Source organism: Pimephales promelas, chromosome 2, assembly GCF_988280905.1.
Source record: "Pimephales promelas chromosome 2, fPimPro1.hap1.1, whole genome shotgun sequence".
Lineage (NCBI taxonomy): Eukaryota > Metazoa > Chordata > Actinopteri > Cypriniformes > Leuciscidae > Pimephales > Pimephales promelas.
In genome coordinates, this window is record NC_142770.1 from 51,528,097 (window position 1) to 51,538,096 (window position 10,000).

Below are 10,000 nucleotides of genomic sequence, written 5' to 3' on the forward strand. Positions count from 1 at the left end.
AGGCGCGGGTGCGAAGAGCCGGCTCGAAGACTGGGAGGGTGGGGGGATGTGTCGAGCCCCCCGATCCGCTCGCCGTCCGATCCGACCGACGCGACCGCGTCCTCCGCCCGCCGTGGCGGACGTTCGTTTCAGACGGGTCTTCTGAGTCTCCCGAGGTCGACGCGGCCTGCTTTCCCCGGAGGGAGGCCGCGTCTAGAGTCGACGCGCAGAGCGGGGAGGAGCAAGCTGCCCATAGCGGTCTCTCGACCGGGCAGGGGCCGTCCCCAGGCGCGTCCGAAGTTCCAATCGATCAGGCTAAACACCCCTCGCGTCGACGGCCCGGGAGGAGGGGGTGCGCTCCTCTCGGGCCCCGGGGGTGGGCAACCCGGAGGCGCCCGTCACACGGAGATCCGTTACCTTGTCCGAGCGGGGGCGTTTGTCCCCTCCTCGACAAAACCCCGAAGGCCCGTTTTAGGACCGTCTTGGCACCGACGGAAGCTCCGTCGCGCCCACCGATTCCGTCTCGCCCCGGGCACGAAGCGCCCTCCCGGGTGACCGGCCCGGGAGGCGGGCCGTCCTGGTAAACTCTTTCGACTTCACGTTTAGGGACTCTGTCCCTTTTTTCCGGAGGGGGGCCTTTTCCTCCAGAGCGCCCTGGTTACCGCCTGCCTGCCGACCCCAGACGACGCATCCTCCCCAGGATGTCGGAAACCGATACCGAGCAACGCTCTTTTTTTGGTCCGTCACCTTGTCCGAGCGGGGCTCTCGTCCCCTTCCTCGACAAAACCCCGAAGGCCCGTTTTAGGACCGTCTCGGCACCGACGGGTGCTCCGTTCACGCCCACCGATACCGTCTCGCCCCGGGTCCGAGGCACCCACCCAGGTCACCGGCCATGGAGACGGGCCGGCCCTGGGGAACTCTTTCGACTTCACGTTTACGGACTCTGTCCTTTTTTTCCGGAGGGGGGCCTTTTCCTCCAGAGCGCCCTGGTGACCGCCTGCCTGCCTGCCTGCCGACCCCAGATGACGCACCCCCCCCCCCAGGATGTCAGAAACCGATACCGAGCTCCGTTTTTTAGCCCGTCGCCTTGTCCGATTGGGGCGCTCGTCCCCTTCCTCGACAAAACCCCGAAGGCCCGTCTTAGGACCACCTCGGCACCGACGGGGGCTCCGCCAGGCAGACGTATTCGCTCGTGCCCGAACACGAGGCGCTCTCCCCGGTCGCCAGCCGGGGGAGGTTCGTTAGCATTGGGAATCTCGTTCGTACGCAACAGCACGGACACTCGCCGTTTACCCAGACCGACCGTTCGACAAGCATATGCCTGGGGTGCACTTTTTCCATAAAACCAGCCTGTCTTTTTCTGGAGGTCTCGTACTTCCAGAGCTCCGACGGGGGCGTAATCTGGATTTTATATGCCCACCCAGAGCGAGTCTGAGTGGGACTCACGACGGTCTGATCAATGGTAGGGGGTGCTCTGTGTTTCGCACCACCACACTTGCCCTCTTCCATACAGCCCCGAAGGCCCGTTTTAGGACCGTCTTCCCTCCAGGTGGAGCTCCAGGGGGTGTCGGGTGAATCTGACTCTGGCCCAGGACGGGCCACCCTCCCTGGGCTGGCCAGGGAGGTCTGAGGGCATGGAGCTTTGGAACCACACCACGTCAGTGGACTTAGTCTATTTTTTTTCCCCAAGCTTTGGCACCAGAGCCGGACCACACCATGTGCGCTGGGCTCGTGCCCAGGAAAGATGCACCCTGCCTGGGGTTTCACTTTTTCCATAAAACCAGCCTGTCTTTTCCTGGAGGTCTCGTACTTCCAGAGCTCCGACGGGGCGTAGTCTGGATCTTATATGCCCACCCGGAGCGAGTCTGAGTGGGACTCACGACGGTCTGATCAATGGTAGGGGGGGTGCTCCGTGTTTTGCACCACCACACTTGCCCTCTTCCATACAGCCCCGAAGGCCCGTTTTAGGACCGTCTCCCCTCCAGGTGGAGCTCCAGGGGGTGTCGGGCGAATCTGACTCTGGCCCAGGACGGGCCACCCTCCCTGGGCTGGCCAGGGAGGTCTGAGGGCATGGAGCTTTGGAACCACACCACGTCATTGGACTTAGTCGATTTTTCTCAGAGCCGGACCCCCCCGCCATGTGCGCTGGGCTCGTGCCCAGGAAAGATGCACCCTACCTGGGGTGCACTTTACATAAAACCAGCCTGTCTTTTCCTGGAGGTCTCGTACTTCCAGAGCTCCGACGGGGCGTAGTCTGGATTTTATATGCCCACCCAGAGTGAGTCTGAGTGGGACTCACGACGGTCTGATCGCTGGTAGGGGTCCTCTGTGTTTGCCACCACCACGCTTCCCCTCTCTCATACATCCCCGAAGGCCCGTTTTAGGACCGTCTTCCCTCCAGGTGGAGCTCCAGGGGGTGTCGGGCGAATCTGACTCTGGCCCAGGACGGGCCACCCTCCCTGGGCTGGCCAGGGAGGTCTGAGGGCATGGAGCTTTGGAACCACACCACGTCATTGGACTTAGTCGATTTTTCTCAGAGCCGGACCCCCCGCCATGTGCGCTGGGCTCGTGCCCAGGAAAGATGCACCCTACCTGGGGTGCACTTTACATAAAACCAGCCTGTCTTTTCCTGGAGGTCTCGTACTTCCAGAGCTCCGACGGGGCGTAGTCTGGATTTTATATGCCCACCCAGAGTGAGTCTGAGTGGGACTCACGACGGTCTGATCGCTGGTAGGGGTCCTCTGTGTTTGCCACCACCACGCTTCCCCTCTCTCATACATCCCCGAAGGCCCGTTTTAGGACCGTCTTCGCTCCAGGTGGAGCTCCAGGGGTGGCGGGCAAATCTGAATCTGGCCCAGGACGGGCCACCCTCCCTGGGCTGGCCAGGGAGGTCTGAGGGCATGGAGCTTTGGAACCACACCACGTTATTGGACTTTGTCTATTTTTTTCCCCCAAACTTTGGCACCAGAGCCGGACCACCACACCATGTGCGCTGGGCTCGTGCCCAGGAAAAGATGCACCCTGCCTGGGGTGCACTTTTCAGAAAACCAGCCTGTCTTTTCCTGGAGGTCTCGTAACTTCCAGAGCTCCAGCGCGGCGTAATCTGGATTTTTTACATGCCCACCCAGAGTGACTCTGAGTGGGACTCACGACGGTCTGATCGCTGGTAGGGGTCCTCTGTGTTTGCCACCACCACGCTTCCCCTCTCTCATACATCCCCGAAGGCCCGTTTTAGGACCGTCTTCGCTCCAGGTGGAGCTCCAGGGGTGGCGGGCGAATCTGAATCTGGCCCAGGACGGGCCACCCTCCCTGGGCTGGCCAGGGAGGTCTGAGGGCATGGAGGTTTGGAGCCACCCCACATTTTTTGTACTTTGTCGTTTTTCGAGATCTGGGCTTCAGAGTCGAGCCCAGGCTCCGTTTCAAGGTGGGCATTGGGCTTCGTTCTTGCCCAGGAGACCCGCACCCTGCCTGGGATGCACTTTTCAGAGAAACCGGGCCGCCTTTTCCCGGAGGTTTTCGTGTTTTTCAGAGCTCCACCACAGCAGAGATTGAATCCTCTTCCCCAGCCAGAGTGCACCCTCTCTGGCTTGGGTGAGTGCCTTGAGTGCCCTGGAGGTCCGAACAGACAGCACGTTTATGGACTCTGTCTATTTTTCAAATTCGACTCCAGAGTCAAGCCGGCCAGGGGCTCTCTGAAGGCCCCTCTCTCCCTCATCCTCTACAAGAGCCCCAGGGTCCGTTTTAGGACCGTCTTCGCTCCAGGCGGAGCTCCAGGGGTGGCGGGGGAAATCTGAGTCTGGCCCAGGACGGGCCACCCTCCCTGGGCTGGCCAGGGAGGTCTGAGGGCATGGAGGTTTGGAGCCACCGCACCTTTTTTGGACTCTGTCGTTTTTCGAGATCTGGACTTCAGAGTCGAGCCCAGGCTCCGTTTCAAGGTGGGCATCGGGCTTTATTCGTGCCCATGAGACCCGCACCCTGCCTGGGATGCACTTTTCAGAGAAACCGGGCCGTCTTTTCCCTGGAGGTTTTCGTGTTTTTCAGAGCTCCACCACAGCAGAGATTGAATCTGCTTCCCCAGCCAGAGTGCACCCTCTCTGGCTTGGGTGAGTGGTGCCTTGAGTGGCCAGGGCCAACATCACCCACGGGCATCGGGCTTTATTCGTGCCCATGAGACCCGCACCCTGCCTGGGATGCACTTTTCAGAGAAACCGGGCCGTCTTTTCCCTGGAGGTTTTCGCGTTTTTCCAGAGCTCCACCACAGCAGAGATTGAATCTGCTTCCCCAGCCAGAGTGCACCCTCTCTGGCTTGGGTGAGTGGTGCCTTGAGTGGCCAGGGCCAACATCACCCACGGGGCATCGGGCTTTATTCGTGCCCAGGAGACCCGCACCCTGCCTGGGATGCACTTTTCAGAGAAACCGGGCCGTCTTTTCCTGGAGGTTTCGCGTTTTTCCAGAGCTCCACCACAGCAGAGATTGAATCTGCTTCCCCAGCCAGAGTGCACCCTCTCTGGCTTGGGTGAGTGCCTTGAGTGGCCAGGGCCAACATCACCCACGGGGCATCGGGCTTTATTCGTGCCCAGGAGACCCGCACCCTGCCTGGGATGCACTTTTCAGAGAAACCGGGCCGTCTTTTCCTGGAGGTTTCGCGTTTTTCCAGAGCTCCACCACAGCAGAGATTGAATCTGCTTCCCCAGCCAGAGTGCACCCTCTCTGGCTTGGGTGAGTGCCTTGAGTGGCCAGGGCCAACATCACCCACGGGGCATCGGGCTTTATTCGTGCCCAGGAGACCCGCACCCTGCCTGGGATGCACTTTTCAGAGAAACCGGGCCGTCTTTTCCCTGGAGGTTTTCGTGTTTTTCAGAGCTCCACCACAGCAGAGATTGAATCTGCTTCCCCAGCCAGAGTGCACCCTCTCTGGCTTGGGTGAGTGGTGCCTTGAGTGGCCAGGGCCAACATCACCCACGGGGCATCGGGCTTTATTCGTGCCCAGGAGACCCGCACCCTGCCTGGGATGCACTTTTCAGAGAAACCGGGCCGTCTTTTCCTGGAGGTTTCGCGTTTTTCCAGAGCTCCACCACAGCAGAGATTGAATCTGCTTCCCCAGCCAGAGTGCACCCTCTCTGGCTTGGGTGAGTGCCTTGAGTGGCCAGGGCCAACATCACCCACGGGGCATCGGGCTTTATTCGTGCCCAGGAGACCCGCACCCTGCCTGGGATGCACTTTTCAGAGAAACCGGGCCGTCTTTTCCCTGGAGGTTTTCGTGTTTTTCAGAGCTCCACCACAGCAGAGATTGAATCTGCTTCCCCAGCCAGAGTGCACCCTCTCTGGCTTGGGTGAGTGGTGCCTTGAGTGGCCAGGGCCAACATCACCCACGGGGCATCGGGCTTTATTCGTGCCCAGGAGACCCGCACCCTGCCTGGGATAGCAGATCGGTTTGTGTGAGTTCTGGTTGTGTGAGCGTTACCCTTCTACATCACCCCCATGGCCCGTTTTAGGACCGTCTCGGCTCCGGGCGGACAGCCGGGGGGCAGGGGGCGAATCTGCCTCCGGCCCGGGTCGGAGCACCCTCCCCGGGGCCGTGCGTGGAGACCCGTCGCGCCCGGAGCTCCCGTGCAACCCCACGTTTTGGACTTGGGTTTTGGAGCGAGCGAGCGGGGTCGAAACCCCGGGGGCCGAGCCGCCACGGAGCCCCCGAGCCCCGGGGACGAAGCCCCGGGAGCGAGGTCCCTCCGTGGAGGCGCGAGCCCCCGGAGCCCGGCCGCCCGCCCGGGGAGGAGAGCGCACGCTCCCCTACCCCTCAAAACCCACGTGGCTGGTTGCAGCAGACCCTGTGCACCGGAGGTTCCTCCAGGAGCGCGGGGCTGGGCGCTCCAAGCCCAAGTCATACAGGCAACCATGCCTCCCCGGGACTCCCCCTGCGAGCGGCGGCTGTTTGAAGGACGGTAACCCCACCGCACGGGGCTTCAAACGACCGTAGCTCGCCGAAGGCGGCTCCGATCGACGCCAAATTTTTGTCGGCTGGAGAACGGGACGAGACCTTTCGAATGAGACCGCCCCCAGCCCCGTGGGCCCCCGGGGGCCCGAGATACGGGCCCCCAAAGCGCCCCGGAAGCGGAAAAACGCAAATATCTCGCCGAAAAGTCGACGTGCCCGGCCGAGGCCGGGCTCATTCGAACCGTCTCGCCGAGCTGAACGCGTCCATATGCGTTTCGTCGTTTTTGGTCGAGTATTCGCGGAGATATCGGCCGAAAACCCTCGGCCGCGCTCTGAAATGGCGCCCGCCGATGACGTCACGATCCCGGGAGAAAATCGCCCGTATCTCCGCGACGCGAAGGCCCAGAGAGCTCAAATTTGGGTGGCGAGGTCCCACGGGGGCCCTCGCTCGAACCAGGGCGGCGGCGGGCCCCGGGGACGCCCCCTACCGGATCGCCGTTCGCCGGGACCCCCGACTTTGAACGGCTATAACTCGGGGACCCGGGCGAGTTGGACCTCGTGGGTGGGCTCTTTCGAAAGGCCCCGTCCGGCACTACGGTCGATTCGAGTTTGGGGAAGATTGGCCCAGGGGTTCGCGAGATATAAGCCAAAAACGCCGCGCCTTTGACCGGGCCTAACTCCCTGACCCCGAGGCCCCCGGGGACGCGGGTGGCCTCTTTGGATAGGGCCCCTCGAGGCCTTGGGAAGACCCGAGTTTGAAATTTTTTCGCCCGGCCGTCTTCGAGATATCGGCGAAAAACGGAATCTTCCCGTCCGGTGGGTGGGTGTGGGTGTCTCCGGGGGGCGGGGGGACTTCCAGGACCCCGGGGGGGGGGCCACCTGGCCGTGCCCGAGGACGGTGCACCTCCCTGGGTGTGCCGTCAGAGCCTCCGGGGCCCCGGAAGTCCCCGCCCGCTGCACGTTTTCGGACTTTGAGGGATTTTCGGGCCCGGAAAAGGGCCCCGAATTCGAACGCACGTAGCTCGGGGACCCGGGGGCCCAGAGACACCGGACTCGGGTCAAGTGTGGCGTCCCGGCGGGCCCCTCGCAAAGAGCCCGCCCCCGAGCTCCGGGGCCCCCGGGTCCCGGAGAAAAGGGGCCCGACGTGTCGGGGGGGCGCCCGGGAAGGAAAGGTCCCAGGGGCCCGGGGGAGGCGGGTTCCGAGAGGGCCCGTGGGGAGCCCCCGACACCCGAAAGGGCGAGCCGCTGGGACCTCCCCTCTCCGAGATACGGGCCGTTTTCTCCGAAAGTCGCCCGCGCGTAACGGGGCCCATCTCGGGACCGGGAGGTCCCAGCGGCTCGCGGCGGCGGGTGCGGGGCCCGCTCTCGGGGACCTTGCTCCTCCCGCCGTCCCGAGCCACGGGGACCTTCCGGTCCCGAGATACGGCCACTTCCTGTCCAGCTTTGACCGGGTGTAACTCGAAAAGTAAGCCGAGTTGGGGCTCCACACTCGGGGCTATTGGGGGCCTCTGGGAGGGCCCCACACGCCGGGTGTATGGGGCCCCAACTCGGCTTGGTTCCGGAGATATGGCCCTTTAAAGTTTCAACTTTGACCGGCTGTAACTCGAAAAGTGAGCCGAGTTGGGGCTCCACACTCGGGGGTATTGGGGGCCTCTAGGAGGGCCCCCCACGCCGGGTGTATGGGGCCCCAACTCGGCTTGGTTCCGGAGATATGGCCCTTTAAAGTTTCAACTTTGACCGGCTGTAACTCGAAAAGTGAGCCGAGTTGGGGCTCCACACTCGGGGGTATTGGGGGCCTCTAGGAGGGCCCCCCACGCCGGGTGTATGGGGCCCCAACTCGGCTTGGTTCCGGAGATATGGCCCTTTAAAGTTTCAACTTTGACCGGCTGTAACTCGAAAAGTAAGCCGAGTTGGGGCTCCACACTCGGGGGTATTGGGGGCCTCTAGGAGGGCCCCCCACGCCGGGTGTATGGGGCCCCAACTCGGCTTGGTTCCGGAGATATGGCCCTTTAAAGTTTCAACTTTGACCGGCTGTAACTCGAAAAGTAAGCCGAGTTGGGGCTCCACACTCGGGGGTATTGGGGGCCTCTAGGAGGGCCCCCCACGCCGGGTGTATGGGGCCCCAACTCGGCTTGGTTCCGGAGATATGGCCCTTTAAAGTTTCAACTTTGACCGGCTGTAACTCGAAAAGTAAGCCGAGTTGGGGCTCCACACTCGGGGGTATTGGGGGCCTCTAGGAGGGCCCCCCACGCCGGGTGTATGGGGCCCCAACTCGGCTTGGTTCCGGAGATATGCCCGTTTGAAGTTGCAACTTCTACCCAGTCTAATAATCCCAAAATAATAATTAAATAAAAAAAAAAAATAATAATAAAAATAAAAATAAGCCGAGTTGGGGCTCCACACTCTGGGCCTGGGGGGCACCACTAGGAGATCCCCCTGTGCCCAGAGCGTGGAGCCCCGAATCGGCTTTCCACACCACTCACACCGGTTTCTGACTACCTTAAGAGAGTCATTGTTAGTCGCGCAGTTTACCCGACTCTGGGAACCGGGGCTTTGGGCTTGGGGGAGACCCACCGCTCGCCCCCTAACACGTCGGGGGGGACCAGGGGGCACCCGCCTGGACCCCCTCAGCCCCACTTCGGAGAACCAGAACGCTGGCCAGGGACCCCCACGGCGGTTGAAGTTTGAACTTCTACCCGGTGCATCCCGAAAAATTGAAAAAATAAAATAAAATAAGATAATAATAATAATAATAATAATAATTTTAAAAAAAATAAGCCGAGTTGGGGCTCCACACTCTGGGCCTGGGGTGGACCACTAGGAGATCCCCCTGTGCCCAGAGCGTGGAGCCCCAACTCGGCTTTCCACACCACTCACACCGGTTCCTGCCTACCTTAAGAGAGTCAAAGTTACTCCCGCAGTTTACCCGACTCTGGGAACCGGGGCTTTGGGCTTGGGGGAGACCCACCGCTCGCCCCCTAACACGTCGGGGGGACCAGGGGGCACCCGCCTGGACCACCTCCTGCCCGACTCGGAGAACCAGAGCTCTGGCCAGGGGACCCCCACGGCGGTTGAAGTTTGAACTTCTACCCGGTGCATCCCGAAAAATTGAAAAAATAAAATAAAATAAGATAAAAAAAAAAAATAATAATAATAATAATAATTTTAAAAAAAAAATAAGCCGAGTTGGGGCTCCACACTCTGGGCCTGGGGTGGACCACTAGGAGATCCACCTGTGCCCAGAACATGGAGCCCCAACTCGGCTTTCCACACCACTCACACCGGTTCCTGCCTACCTTAAGAGAGTCAAAGTTACTCCCGCAGTTTACCCGACTCTGGGAACCGGGGCTTTGGGCTTGGGGGAGACCCACCGCTTGCCCCCTAACACGTCGGGGGGACCAGGGGGCACCCGCCTGGACCACCTCCTGCCCGACTCGGAGAACCAGAGCCCTGGGCAGGGACCCCCATCGCCGTACCCCCTCCTGCCCGACTCGGAGAACCAGAGCCCTGGGCAGGGACCCCCACCGCCGTACCCCCTCCTGCCCGACTCGGAGAACCAGAGCCCTGGGCAGGGACCCCCACCGCCGTACACCCTCCTGCCCGACTCGGAGAACCAGAGCCCTGGGCAGGGACCCCCACCGCCGTACACCCCTCTGCCCGACTCGGAGAACCAGAGCCCTGGGCAGGGACCCCCACCGCCGTACCCCCTCCTGCCCGACTCGGAGAACCAGAGCCCTGGGCAGGGACCCCCACCGCCGTACCCCCTCCTGCCCGACTCGGAGAACCAGAGCCCTGGGCAGGGACCCCCACCGCCGTACACCCTCCTGCCCGACTCGGAGAACCAGAGCCCTGGGCAGGGACCCCCACCGCCGTACACCCCTCTGCCCGACTCGGAGAACCAGAGCCCTGGGCAGGGACCCCCACCGCCGTACACCCTCCTGCCCGACTCGGAGAACCAGAGCCCTGGGCAGGGACCCCCACCGCCGTACACCCTCCTGCCCGACTCGGAGAACCAGAGCCCTGGGCAGGGACCCCCACCGCCGTACACCCCTCTGCCCGACTCGGAGAACCAGAGCCCTGGGCAGGG